Source organism: Bos indicus x Bos taurus, chromosome 6 (assembly GCF_003369695.1).
Source record: "Bos indicus x Bos taurus breed Angus x Brahman F1 hybrid chromosome 6, Bos_hybrid_MaternalHap_v2.0, whole genome shotgun sequence".
NCBI lineage: Eukaryota > Metazoa > Chordata > Mammalia > Artiodactyla > Bovidae > Bos > Bos indicus x Bos taurus.
The window spans coordinates 38330485-38345918 of record NC_040081.1 but is presented as its reverse complement, the minus strand read 5'-3'; the positions used below and the strand labels follow the sequence as shown (position 1 = coordinate 38345918).

Genomic DNA, 15434 nt, shown 5'->3' with positions numbered 1-15434 from the left:
GGGAGTGAGGTGTAGAGAGGTGGGTTGTGGCACTGGGTTTCCCAGGTGGCACTAGTGGTGAAGAATCTGCCTGCCAATGCAGGAGACCCAAGAGACATGGGTTCGGTCCCTGGATTGGGAAGATCCCCTGGAGGAAAGCATGGCAGCCCACTCCAATATTCTTTCCTGGCTGGTAGGCTCAGTCCATGGGGTTGCAAAGAGTTGGACACGACTGAAGCAGCTTAGTACAGCACATGGCTATTCACCACAATCGAGTAGAAGGTTCTAGTCAACATGCGGTACAACCTCAGTAAAGACCAGTCAGAAAAGAATTGCATTTTCTGACATGAAACATTCTTTTACTAGGGTAACAGGCTAAAAGAAAACAGAAAATGCTCTTATTGCTACTGTTGGAGAGGGAAGGAGAGTTTTCTTTGTAAATTATTCACTCTCTTAAGCCAAGTTATTCAGAACATGCATTTTAAATAAGGCACAGGAAAACCAACAGGATCCATAGGTAGAGAATCTATTTGAATTGCCACCTGCCACAAAGAAACGAATACTGTATCCTCTAGATAAGGACATTCAACTTTACATGCTGCAAGGTTACCAGTGATCCTAGCTCCTGGCTCTGTGATAATTTATAGCAAATGAGGCATGTCTTTGTAGGAATTATTTATTTACTTTGAAGTAAATCTGTGATCTGTGAATGACCCTATTACTTGTTAATAGAGGAAAGTACTTGTGACTGGAATGAAAGCAAAAGCATGTACCATGTTCAATGTGCAGTTTTCACAATTTCTCCCCAAAAGGTTCATTTCAGTAACATTCACAAGGAGGTAAGCAAAGCAAAACTATCATCCACACTTGAGAGGTAAAAAAATGGATCCCCTCACACTTAGATACCTGACCTGTCCAGTTTTACCTAGAAAGTTCATGAGCAAGCCAGAACTGGGGGGCTTGTCACCCCAGGGGCTCTCAGGGTCATATTCAAATATTTAATCATTATGAAGCTAAGATTAGCATTGCAGTTTATATTTGATAAAGCAAGTTTACAACAAACAATTTCATACAATAACTCAGTTTAAAAAGAGTATTTGAGGTACTATTTACAGCACTTCTTCAGAACAAGAAAATATAATCTCGGGAAATTTAAAAATTTGATTCAGCTCATGCCCCTAAAAAGTGACAGTATTCAAGTGACACTGCTTCTGCTGGAAACGTTCACTTACTCCTATCCATTTTATTACACCACAACACTTAGAATTTCAAAACATTTAAAGCCAGTGTTATTTTATTTCTCCAACTCATGCAATAAGGCAGTAAAGAGATTTTCACCCTTACTTCCCAGAGCAGAAATTAGCGGTTTAAAACTACAGTCACGCTATTGGGAGAATTAGCAGCTAGCTCCAAAACCAAGGAGATTTATTCTCCCTCTGCAAGACTGAGATAACTGTACTATCTAAATAATCACAGCGGTTTCTCTAGGAAATCAGTACAACTGTAGAAGTCTGTAAGAGCATACTGCTTTGGTCCTTTGTAGGATAAGATTTTACTCTGGGTGAGTAGATTGTGGGTGAGATTTTCTAGATTTAACCACGTGGGGGCAGTATGATCATGGCATTGAAAGGCTTCCAAACTCAGCAGTTCAGGAGCGCGCATGGCCGATTAACGCAGGAAAGCATCCCTTTGTGTCCTCTTTTTTGACTTAGAGATATGCAAAAAAGATAGCAAGCTGCGCTGTCCCTGAATGAAGAGCTCTGCTTCTTCCATCCAGCTTAACTGGAGGGATGTGGATGCAGGATGAGGGGCAACATTATAGCCTAATGAGCCAATTACTTTGAGTGGCACAAATACACCTAGGGACTTGGAGAAAGGTGCTTCCACAAAGCTGGGGGGATAAAAGAACAGGACTATAATTTTAGGCAAATCACAAGCTTAAATGTGCCCCTGGCCTTAAAATGTCTTTTCTTTTCTTTTCATTGGACTTCCCAACAAAGAAACAGGAAAGAGATGTTTATATTGTCATTGTCCATTTTGTTGGTGACTGTAATTTGTACAAGTCACGTTTATCCTGGCAATAAATCTACAATGCAACCAGCTTGAAAACGCATGCATTCAAAATATTTAATCCTGTTACTTTTACCTACAATTTTATTATGGAGGAAACTAGCTCTCGCCCTTCCATATATATGAGCTTTTTTTTTTTTTTTTTTTTCTGATATACTAAAAGGACTATCTCACTTTACCCTTACAGCGCATCATTGTTTACATTCTACAGATAGGGAAAGCAAAGTCAAGAAACATTAACTGAACTGACTCAAGTTCACACCCAGAGAAAATAGGCAGGGCCTGTTCTATTTGATATACAAACCCACAATTTGTCTTCTCCGCATACTTACTTAAAACTCTGAAACATTTCTCCCTCTCTTTTCATTAATCTGTGATTTCTTTCATTTTATTATTGTTCAAATTTATGTTTAAATAGGGAAATCTCATGAGGGAAATAAGAAATAGCTGATAAACTAATGTCCAAATGGGCCTTGATGTTTTAAAGGTAAAAATGAGGGGGGGAAAAAAAGGAGGAAAAATATAACATGTTGATCTGATGAGAAAGAATAATCATACACAAAAGCACAAAATGAAACATAAAAAATTTTCTATGACCTACACACATACTTCTCTCTACAAATACTACAAATTACCACAATACTAATAATAAATAATTTGAAATACAAGTATAATATATAATGGTGTATGTAATAAGCTGCACTTATAAAGTATCAGCTATTAACCAGGCACAGTTTGTAGCACTTTAAAAGTATTAAATCAATTAAATCACTTAATGTGTATGAAAAGCCATATATTCATTTTTATTAATATTAAAGGATCTTACTCTTCATAATATTTTGAACTTCTCCTATTTGTCCTATTTTTTTCCTTTAAACATGTATTTTGGAGACCTTTCCATACCCATGCAGGATAATCTTTTTTGTTTTTTACTATTTTAGACTATTCCATAGAAAAGATGAATCACAATTAACAGATACTGGTGGTAATCTCTGCTCCCAATGATCTTAAATAAGAAACTGGATGGTTAGCATTCTTCTAATTTAGAAGTCCCATTTTAGCAACAACCGTAAGACACTGAATATGATTAAAGGGTGGTTAGGTTAGAAAGGAACTGATAAATGAAGAGAAAGACTATTTTTATGGTTTAGAGAACTATCAGGAAACAGCATTGCCAGGCACCTTGAGGCCATAGCAAGCAGCACTGGGCTGGCCAAGGACAGAGGTCACTGACTTCACAGGTCAAATTATCCTGTCCCCTAAGCACATTATCCTATCAGGAAATTATCCTGTCCCCTGAAAACCTCCTGAAATAAAATGCTTCAGGCCCATGGCAACAGGTTCCAATCAGTCAGTTCAGTCACTCACTCATGTCCAATTCTTTGCAACCCCATGGACTGCAGCATGCCAGGCTTCCCTGTCCATCAACAACTCCAGGAGCTTAGTCAAACTCATGTCCATCAAGTTGGGGGATGACCAACCATCTCATCCTCTGTCATCCCCCTTTCCCCCTGCCTTCATTCTTTCCCAGCATCAGGGTCTTTTCAAATGAGTCAGTTCTTTGCATCAGGTGGCCGAAGTATGGAGTTTCAGCTTCAGTATCAGTCCTTTCAATGAATATTCAGGACTGATTTTCTTTAGGATGGACTGGTTTGATATCCTTGCAGTTCAAGGGAGTCTCAAGAGTCTTCTCCAGCACCACAATTCAAAAGCATCAATTCTTCGGCACTCAGTTCTTTATAGTCTAGCTCTCACATCCATACATGACTACTGGAAAAATCATAGCTTTGACTAGATGGACCATTGTTGGCAAAGTAATGTCTCTGCTTTTTAATATAGTTCCTGGGTTGGTCATAGATTTTTTTTCCAATGAGCGAGCGTCTCTTAATTTCATGGCTGCAGTCACCATCTGCTGTGATTTTGGAGCCCACGAAAATAAAGTCTGTCACTGTTCCTATCAGTATCTTCCAATCAGTATCTTCTAAATCAACTATCTTTGTGGCACAGTTCAGAGAGCCTTCCACCAGATGCTGTCTATCCCCTGGTTCTGGAGAACAACCATAAGAATGAGAAGGACTTGGGGCCAAACTCCATTTATTACTCTGGTTCCATTGTTTCTCCCACCCAAGCTGAAGGACTACTAGCATCACTACCAATTCAAACTCTTTATCTGATGGCTTTCAAAAAACCTGAGCTTTCTTCTTTCCTTGCTGCCAAATGTCTACAAGTCATTCCAGGAAGGATCAAAGGTGTGTTTACTACATACTTTGATCTTCATCAAAGAGATCTGCAATTTCCTTCTGTTAGCTGGGTTCTGGGTCTGTGAACTGATGTAGATCTGAAAACTAGATAGTTCAGTTCAGTTACTCAGTTGTGTCAGACTCTTTACAACCTCAAGGACTGCAGCATGCCAGGCCTCCCTGTCCATCGCCAACTCCCGGAGTCCACCCAAACCCATGTCCATTGAGTCGGTGATGCCATCCAACGATCTCATCCTCTGCCGTGCCCTTCTCCTCCTGCCTTCAATTTTTCCAAGTATCAGGGTCTTTTCAAATGAGTCTGCTCTTCGCATCAGGTGGCCGAAGTATTGACATTTCATCTTCAATATCAGTCCTTCCAATGAATATTCAGGCCTGATCTCCTTTAGGATGGACTGGTTGGATCTCCTTGCAGTCCAAGGGACTCTCAAGAGTCTTCTCCAACATCACAATTCAAAAGCATCACTTCTTTGGCACCCAGCTTTCTTTATAGTCCAACTCTCACATCCGTACATGACCACTGGAAAAAACATAGCCTTGACTAAACAGACGTTTGTTTGCAAAGTAATGTCTCTGCTTTTTATATGCTTTCTAGGTTGGTCATAACTTTCCTTCCAAGGACTAAGTGTCTTTTAATTTCATGGCTGTAGTCACCATCTGCAGTGATTTTGGAGCCCAAAAAATAAAGTCTGCCACTGTTTCCTCATCTATTTGCCATGAAGTGATGAGGCCAGAGGCCATGATCTTAGTTTTCTGAATGTTGAGTTTTAAGCCAACTTTTTCACTCTCCTTCACTTTCATCAAGAAGTTCTTTAGTTCTTCTTCACTTTCTGCCATAAGGGTGGTGTCATCTGCATATCTGAGGTTATTGATATTTACCTCAGCAATCTTGATTCCAGCTTGTGCTTCTTCCAGCCCAGCATTTCTCATGATGTACTCTGCATAGAAGTTAAATAAGCAGGGTGAGAATATACAGCCTTGATGTACTCCTTTTCCTATTTGGAACCAGTCTGTTGTTCCATGTCCAGTTCTAACTATTGCTTCCTGACCTGCATACACATTTCTCAAGAGGCAGGTCAAGTGGTCTCTTATTCCCATCTCTTTCAGAATTTTCCACAGTTTATTGCGAACCACACAGTCAAAGGCTTTGGCATAGTCAATAAAGAAGAAATAGATGTTTTTTTCTGAAACTCTCTTACTTTTTCTACAATCCAGCAGATGTTGGCAATTTGACCTCTGGTTCTTGTGTCTTCTCTAAAATGAGCTTGAACATCTGGAAGTTCACAGTTCATGTATTGCTGAAGCCTGCCTTGGAGAATTTTGGGCATTACTTTACTAGCGTGTGAGATGAGTGCAATTGTGCAGTAGGTTGAGCATTCTTTGGCATTGCCTTTCTTTGGGATTGGATGAAAATTGACTTTTTCCAGTCCTGTGGCCAGTGTTGAATTTTCCAAATTTGCTGGCATATTGAGTGCCGTACTTTCACAGCATCATCTTTCAGGATTTGAAATAGCTCAACTGGGATTCCATCACCTCCACTAACTTTGTTCATAGTCATGCTTCCTAAGGCCCCCTTGACTTTGCATTCCAGGATGTCTGGCTCTAGGTGAGTGATCACACCATCGTGATTATCTTAGTCATGAAGATTTTTTTTTGTACAGTTCTGTGTATTCTTGCCACTGGATAAGGAGCCAAGGTTTCCCATTGTGATAACTGGTGTCAGCCTTCTGCCTATCAACTTTCAATCTTCTCTTCCCTTCCTTCCCCTTCCTCCTCCTCTCCCTGTTTCTCTCTCTCTGTCTCCTTCTCTGTCCCTTTCTCTACCTCTCTTTCTGCCCTTCCCCACAGAACATAATAATTTAACAGTTATCACCCTGTCCTTATTGGACAAAGCACCCCAGTTGCCACTCTGGACATGACGCCCATTATGATCATTATTTCTGTTTTGCACCTGGCATTTCTATGCTACAGTGTGGCTTCTGCCATTCCCCAAATCCACCATCCATATGTGGGAGCCCTCAGTTTTGTGTCCGCATCTCCCACCATAAAACCAAGTCAATATAAAACAGCAACCACTGAGCTATTGAAAAAGCTGGTGTACTTCCTACCAGTGCATTCTCTACACGCTTATTGAAGCTTGTGTTCCCTGGGCTCTCCTGGTACCCACAGTCAGGTGTAGCACTCTCAGTGTCTTACACAATAAAGCCATTCAAACCTTTCCCCTTCTCACGCCAGAGAAGTTCTGCCACCAGCACCCCATTCACTGTAGTTCACTTTTATATTTAAGCTTCAAGGTCCCATCCTGAAAATTCAGATATCTTTTCCAGAACATGAAAGCAGAGTCATGAGAAAGTGCCCTGACAAAATTTCTCTCCTAGCAAGCCTCATAATCTACTCTGCCTGCTCCAATACCCTCTAATTCCATTCTCACAAATGCTTCCCTAGTTATTAACGGTACATATTAGTCAACTTCTGGGGCTTCCCTGGTGGCTCAGATGGTAAAGAATCTGCTCGAAATGCAGGATACCTGGGTTCGATCCCTTGGTTGGGAAGATCCCCTGGAGGAGGGCATGGCAATGACAGAGTCAATTCCTAGGCAGCCTGATAAGAAGTCCAGGGCCCCTGAGGAGAAGGGGTCTGGGGCTCTGAAGGATGAGATAGGGGTCTGGAATTCTCAAGGAGGAGGAAAAAACAAACTTTTTTTTCTACATTTCTTAGTCTTAAAATATTTTTTTCTTTAATCCCAGAACTGATGATTACACAACAAACTCAGTTTAAACTCTGTACTAATGATACTTCCCTGGTGGCTCAGACAGTAAAGCGTCTGCCTACAATGCTGGAGACGCAGGTTCAATCCCTGGGTCAGGAAGATCTCCTGGAGAAGGAAATGGTAACCCACTCCAGTATTCTTGCCTGGAAAATCCCATGGACCAAGAAGCCTGGTAGGCTACAGGCCATGGGGTTGCAAAGAGTCGGACACGACTGAGCGACTTCACTTTCACTTTAAGGATTATACAACAATGTATCCTGCTTGAGGACAGTTTCTCCTTCCTGAAAACCTGACTAATCCTGTTGTCTTAAAATGTATATTATTGGAGTGAGTTTGGTAAAATCTTTCTATTGTTAAATTTTAATCCAGTCATCTTAAAATGTAAATTGTGGGAGAAGGTTTAGTAAGATCTTTACAACCTTGAGACATTCTTTTGATTTATTGTAATAACCAATTTTAGAAATATATAACTCCCTTTCTAAGACTATCAAGGGTGGCACTCTCCATCCCCCTTCTGATGTCTGTGTCAGAAGCTTTCTATGTCCCTTTTCTTACTTTAAGAAAACTCTGCTACACAAAAGCTCTTGAGTGATCAAGCCTGGTGCCTGGTCCCGAAGCTAAATCTTCAGAGATCATGAATCCCACATTGTTCACTGTAAGCTATCAGCAACCCACTCCAGTATTCTTGCATGGAGAATCCCCGTGGATGGAGGAGCTGGCCAGATACAGTCCATAAGGCTGCAAAGAGTCAGACACGACTGAGCAACTAAGCACAGCACAGTCAACCTCTGAGATTCCTTGGGGGTATAAGCTATATTTTCTTGAGGTCCAAATAGTACTTCCCCATTCCAACAGTGACTGCTAAGATCTGATCACAGATAGTGGTCTAGATGAAGTAAAGATTAGTGGATGTAGAGCTTGAGGAGAATAGGAAAGCACTATTAAGGCCTTTCATGGCAGAGCATCAGATGGTCTGCAGGAAAGAGAGGCTACTTTCCTCTGGCAAAAGGAAGAGGGGTGCTTCTTCCTTGGTGGGACATTCAAGGGAAGGTGAGGTTCAAGGTCCTCAGGCTTCTGGACCACAAATTCAGTTTTCAGGCTCTTCCTGCTTTTCTGTAAGGTCCTAACGAAGAAGATACGTCCTGGCTGTGCACTTGGTTTGTTCCGCAGCTGCGTTCCCTTACCTCCTGCACAGTCTGATGCAGGCTTGTAACAAATCGCACTGCTGTTCACAGCAGCCACAGAACCCCTCTGACTCTCACAGACTGTCAAGCTGGCAGTTTATGTCTCTGTCTATTGTTTTCTTTTGCCAAGGACTGCAATGCAGTTAATCCACTGAAATATCTTCATAACTATAATTTTTCCCAAACTGTTTACTCAGCAGAGCCTTTCCATAAAATAGTGTTACACCTACTCCTTTCACCTCCCAATTAATTGTAAGTGAAAACATTAGTAATTATAATGCCACTACATGCCAGGAGCTATTACCCTACTAATTACTGATACTATGGATCCTTCATTGCCATCAGATCACAAGAAACCCAACTCCAAATCAGATTCTTGATGTCTGCTTTCCAGGACTTCTCCTGATCCCAACTGGCAAAGCATAGAGTTCCCACAAAGCATAATTTCAACTATTATTGACAAGAAGTTAGGTAGTACAGGAAAGATATTTAAACAAATAATGACAAGATAACAGAATAAATTCTAAAATAAAGATATGAATATTATTTACTCTGAAACCCATCTGAGAAGGTGGGTGATTATACTTGCAAAGTCGGGTATGTCTTCATGGAGAACTAAGGTAACAAAACTCATCCATCATTCATTATGTGTCAGGATCTATGCAAAGCCCTTTATATTTAATACTTTAAATAACCCTATGTTGCAGACAGTTCTGCTGGCTCCATTTTAAACATGAGAACACTGACCAAAGCTTAGTGAATTCCCACAGATGCTAAGTGGCAGAACCCGGGGTCATGCTTTTGAACACTGTGCTAAGTTTTTTCTGGAAGACTTGATGCTGACCTGGTTTTTGATAAGGTGCTTTTTATCAATTATAGAAGGAGAAAGTACTGTGGGCAAAAAGGAGAGGAGATGCAAAGTCAAAGATATATGAAAAGACTGCCATATTTTAGGATAATAAGAAATTCAGTATGAACTGGGAGCCTTTTAAAGGGTATCTTAGTTTGTTTGGGCTGCAATACCAAAATATTACAAGACTTATAAAGAACAGAAATTTATTTCTCACAGTTCTACAGACTGAGAAGTCCAAGTTCAAGGTACCCAAATATTCCTTGTTTAGTGGGGTCTATCTCAGGTGGCACTAGTGGTAAAGAACCCACCAGTTCAGGAGACATAAGAGACGCAGATTCAATCCCTGGGCTGGGAAGATCCCCTGGAGGAGGGCATGGCAACCCACTCCAGTATTCTTGCCTGAAGAATCCCATGGACAGAAGAGCCTGGCGGACTACAGTCCATAGGGTCGCAAAGAGTCAAACACAACTGAAGTGACTTACCACAGCACACACATCTTCCTGGTTCATAGAATGCTGACTTCTGGCTATTTCGTCACATGGTAGAAGAGCCACGGTAGCTCTCTGGGGTTTCTTTTGTGGGCACTAATCTCATTCATGAGGGCTCTACCCTGATAACTTATTCATCTCTCAGAAACCTCACTTCTTAACACTGTCACACTGGAAAATAAGTTTAAACATGTGAATTTGGGGAAAACAGCAGTGCTCAGTCTATAGCAGAGGATGCACAAGAGTGAAGAACAGGCAAGAGAATTTAGACTGTACAACCAATTCGTGGGTTTTACAACAGGATGTCATGAAACTCTGAAAATGAATTATGGCCTGGGTACCAGCAAAGGGGCCAGAACTTGTGCTGTTCCACTGATGTTACCTTACTCTTCTCCTCTCTGAATCTAAATGCCAGATACCCTATTTGTATCTATATGACTTTGGATGAATCTCTCAATCTCACTATCCTGTTTCTCTAGGTATAATATGAGGAAGATAATAGCTACCACCTACCTTGTCAGATTGTTTAAAATATTCAGTGAATTAATGTGAGCGTAGTACTCAACTCAACATCCACATTTAACAGAGTAAGAATTCAACTATAAGCTCTTGTCCAGAGATAGAAATATTAAAAAAAAAGCAAGAGAAGGGAATAACAGTTCAACATTATGTGAAATTCCACTTTCAATAACTGGTATTTATTCCTAGGTGAGAAAGGAGGTGTGAATCTGCTCTTCCCATATTTAGCCCTAGTTCCCCCTCCGCCTCTCAGAGTGTGAGCATCTCACAGACCAGAAATCTTTTGTGTTTAAAGCCATAGCTTAGCATAGTGAATGATACAGTATACATTCAGTGAGGGTTCGCTAAATGCTTATTCATATCCTGGGTGTTATTCTTCTCCACTCTCTCCATCTTCCTAGATGTCTTCAACCTCTGTCACTGGTTTATTTGTCAAAGTTTCTCTCTTTGAAGAAATAGCTGTCTTGTGTTGGGGACTTGGCCTACCCTGGTCTGCAGGCAAGTTGCTGGGCAGAAGTGATTTCTTTCAGGATTATCTAGAAGCAGCTACTCTTTTAGAATTGGCTATTCAAACCAGAATCTGTTCCTGAGTTCTTGCCTAATTCCCACAAACATTTCACCTAGAACTGATGTCTATCTATTGCCCTACCAGCCCCAGAAGGCAAGAGGATTAATAAGAGCATATTACTCTCAACTCCTCCTACCCTTTATTTAAGCCCCATCTCATGTCCCAACCTGGGACTAATCTTTTCCCACAACCCTGCCAGGGACAATATCCTTTCCCATCCTGGGAAAATCCATCTCCACCCACAAGGTATGATCTGGTCCCAGGCTCCTGGCAGTCATCATGATCTGACAGCTCATTCCTAAAATGCTTGTTTATTTAGAGTTAGTCAGCCCTGTATACAAGAAATAGCTTGCCACAGTGGGCCTGCCAAAATGGTGCTGTGCTGGTCCAAGCTGATCTCAACTGGTCCAAGCTGATCTCAACTCCTGCTCCCAGCCTGTTCTCCTGTGCTGGGTGAGAACGATATTAAGCCACCTTTAGTGTGGTCTGTCTTCCACTTTCCATCTCCTGGAAGCAAATGCTTAGGCAAAAAAACAAAAATGCTAACATTTTCCTGAAACAAAAGATAATGTTTAGAGTTCTCTGAGCTCGCAGTACCTCTCTCTTCCCCTGGGAGGATTCTTGGCTTTTTTTCCCCAGCATTGCCCCCAAACACCAGTCTTCACTTACACCTCAATCAAAGAAACCAAAGAAAGCGAGGCCGACTCCTAGCTCCAGGCTAGGCAAGGCCTCTGGTTCTTCAAACTTGCCAAAGGAAGGAAAAGAACAGCAAGAAGCAACTGCACATATTGGTAAAGTACAAAATGAAATAGACAGACTTAATGAACAAGCCAGTGAGATTTTGAAAGTAGAATAAAAATATAACAAACTCTGCCAACCATTTTTTCAGAAGAGTTTGGAATTGATTGCCAAAATCCCAGATTTGGGGGTAACAACAATTTTTAACCATCCACAAGTGTCTGCATTGCTTGAGGAGGAGGATGAAGCGGTGCTGCATTATTTGACAAGGGTTGAAGTGATAGAATTTGAAGACATTAAATCAGGTTACAGAATAGATTTTAATTTTGATGAAAACCCTTACTTCAAAAATAAAATTCTCTTCAAAGAATTTCATCTGAATGGAGCGGTGAATCATCTTCAAAGTCCACTGAAATCAAATGGAAATCTGGAAAGGATTTGATGAAATAATCAAGTCAAACACAGAATAAAGCCAGCAGGAATAGACAGCACGAGGAACCAGGAAGCTTCTTCACCTGGTTCACTGATCATTCTGATTCAGGTACAGATGAGTTAAGAGAAGTCATCAAAGATGATATTTGTCCAAACGCACTATGGTACTACTTGGTTCCTGACATGGATGATGAGGAAGGGGAAAGAGAAGAAGATGGCAACGATGATGAAGAGGAAGAAGGATTGGAAGATATTGATGAAGAAGGGGATAGGGATGAAGGTGAAGAAGATGAAGATGATGATGACTAATGGAATGCTGATGGATTCCAACTGTTTGAATTTTCTCCAGTCCCTGGGAGCAAGTTGCAGTCCTTTTCTTTTCTCCTCTTGTGCTCAATCGCCCTTGAGCACAAGGGCGATTTCTGAGGTCTCTTTTCTCTTTTATACCATGGTTCACAACTTATTTTGGAGGAAAATACCTTGAGTAGAATTCAGTAGGAAAAGAATCTCTACCCTTTCAGTTCCAAATTCACTCTTATCGCTTCCTGTTTCAACAAAAACTTTACGGAATCAACATCACCATGCTCTGTGGGAAAAAAGAAAAAGCTTCCGCTCCCTGAACTCTGCTGGAAGCCGGAGGGTGCTAGGCCCCTGTGTAGTAGTGCATAGAATTCTAGATATTTTCCTCCTTTCTCTGTATATTGGGGTCAGAGATTACACTGTGTCTCTATGTGAATACAGACAGTTAGAATTTACCAACATGTATCTGTCCACTTTCTCTTGTTTAAAAAAAGAAAAAAAAAACTTTTAAAAAATGGGGTTACAGAAGGTCAGCAAAGGGTAGGTTTGAGGTGTTTGGGTGGGTTAGGTGGGCATTTTGACAACATGGCTTCTCCTTTGGCATGTTTAATTGTGATGTTTAATGGACATCCTTGCAATTTAAGGTAACACTTTTAAAATAAAATTCTCTCCTAAGTGAAGAGGAATGAAAAAGCCTCTTGATGAAAGTGAAAGAGGAGAGTGAAAAAGTTGGCTTAAAGCTCAACATTCAGAAAATGAAGATCATGGCATCCGGTCCCATCACTTCATGGGAAATAGATGGGGAAACAGTGGAAACAGTGTCAGACTTTAGTTTTGGGGGCTCCAAAATCACTACAGATGGTGACTTCAGCCATAAAATTAAAAGACGCTTATTCCTTGGAATGAAAGTTATGGCCAACCTAGATAGCATATTGAAAAGCAGAGACATTACTTTGCCAACAAAGGTCCGTCTAGTCAAGGCTATGGTTTTTCCAGTGGTCATGTATGGATGTGAGAGTTGGACTGTGAAGAAGGCTGAGTGCTGAAGAATTGATGCTTCTGAACTGTGGTGTTGGAGAAGACTCTTGAGAGTCCCTTGTACTGCAAGGAGATCCAACCAGTCCATTCTAAAGGAGATCAACCCTGGGTATTCTTTGGAAGGACTGATGCTAAAGCTGAAACTCCGGTACTTTGGCCACCTCATGCGAAGAGTTGACTCGTTGGAAAAGACTCTGATGCTGGGAGGGATTGGGGGCAGGAGGAGAAGGGGACGACAGAAGATGAGATGGCTGGATGGCATCACCGACTCGATGGACGTGAGTTTGAGTGAACTCCGGGAGTTGGTGATGGACAGGGAGGCCTGGCGTGCTGTGATTCATGGGGTCGCGAGGAGTCAGACACGACTGAGCATCTGAAATGAACTGAACTGAATGATGACTTGAGCCCTGCCACTTGATGGGAGAATCAGCAGAACCTGTAGAAGATCTTATTTGCAATTGACATTCTCTACTGTAATTTTGTTCCTGTTTATTTTTAAATTTTCTTTTTGTTTCACTAGAAAGGAATGATGAGACTCAGTTTTAAACGTTTAAAGTGTGCATGTTACTTTGTTATAATAAAACTAAATGCGTATTCAAAGGAAAAAAAATAATGTTTAGACATAGGGAAATTTAACCCAAAATTTAGAAAAAAGTACTGTGCATAATTTTCAGGCATATCAAACATATGTCCAATGTAAATTAATAAACAAATGCCTTAACACTGCCATCAGCAGCTTCTGCGTTTGGGTAACATCACTGTCAATTGGGTCCTTGCCAAGAATAATGGATGTGTGTTTGTCTAAGTCAATAAAAGTGAAAAACTGACCAAAGTCCTCTCTCCCAGGAAAAAGAGGACTAAAGACAAAACAAGTCTTCATGCTAAAAGTAAAATTTCCAAATACACTGCTTAGTACAGATCTCACTTTTTTTTTAAACATTGTAACTATTATTTGTTATCACCTGGCTGCATGCCATCCTTCCAGCATATACACCAAGCACAAAAGCATTTTTGTTCTTTTTTTATTTTCAGAGTCAAATGAAATAAAAATTTGTCATCGCCATTCCTAATTCATTTAAGAGTTTGATCCTATGAGATGGTTTGAATATGTAATTTGTTGCATTAAAGTTCAGGTTACAAGCTCAAAAGTGGGTTAAAAGCCAGTTCACATTGCCAAGTATCCCTATTGGAAAAGTTAGCAGTCTAGTGGAATGGGTCAGTTCACCCTCAATACCCATTGAAATGTACAAGGATTTTTAGTGCAGAGAATTTTGTGGATATTTGTATGGCAGAGAAAAACAATAAAAGAAAGCTAATCCAGCCCCTTTTCGTGAGATTTAAACAGCAAAGTTTCAACTAAAATCATGATCTTATTCCAGTGACCTTTTTATTTAGTCTACACAGCTCACATTTTATAACATTTGAAAGAGTTGAGACAAGTGCTATGCACATTTAATTTTTGTTGGAAGACTGGAATCTCTGAATATTAGAGCTGACAACACACACACAGAAACTAACCTATCATCTTCCCCACCTTGCTCACTTTATGGTCTGGCAATTGCTAGGAATACATGTGGGTGCTGGGGGAAATGAATGAATTTGAAGCACAGGGTTGCCAAATACAAGTCAAGTACCTCAACTTACTGGCTTGGTGATGCTGGTTGAGTTACTTCTCCTCTCTGGATTTCATTTTACTGGCCATAAGAGAGAAATGATAATAACAGTTACCTCGTGGAAATATAGGGCTTCCCAGGTGGTCCTAGTGGTAAAGAATCCACCTGCCAATGCAGGAGACATAAGAGATGTGGGTTCAATAACTGGATCAGGAAGATGCCCTGGAGGAGGGCATGGCAGCCCACTCCAATATTCTTGCCTGGAGACCCCATGGATAGAGGAACCTGGCAGGCTACAGTCCATGGGGTCACAAAGAGTCAGACATGACTGAAGCAGCAGCAGCATGGAAATATAGTGAAGCCTGAGTAAAGCACTGTATATATGGGCTGCTGTTGTTGTTCAGTCACTCAGTCACGTCCCAGTCTTTGCGACCCCATGGACTGCAGCACACCAGGCTTCCCTGTCCTTCACCTGATCTTCCAGAGCTTGCTCAAGCTCAGGTCCATTGAGTCAGTGATGCCATCCAACTCTCTTGTCCTCTGTTGTCCCCTTCTCCTCCTGTCTTCAATCTTCCCAAGCATCAGGGTCTTTTCTAATGAGTTGGCTCTTCACATCAGGTGGCC

At 41.0% G+C, this 15434-nt stretch overlaps 1 pseudogene; it reads left to right on the top strand.

Annotated features, from left to right (window-relative positions):
• The first annotated feature begins 9836 nt into the window (after positions 1-9836).
• On the top strand, positions 9837-13438 carry LOC113894805 (annotated as a pseudogene).
• Positions 13439-15434: the final 1996 nt, after the last annotated feature.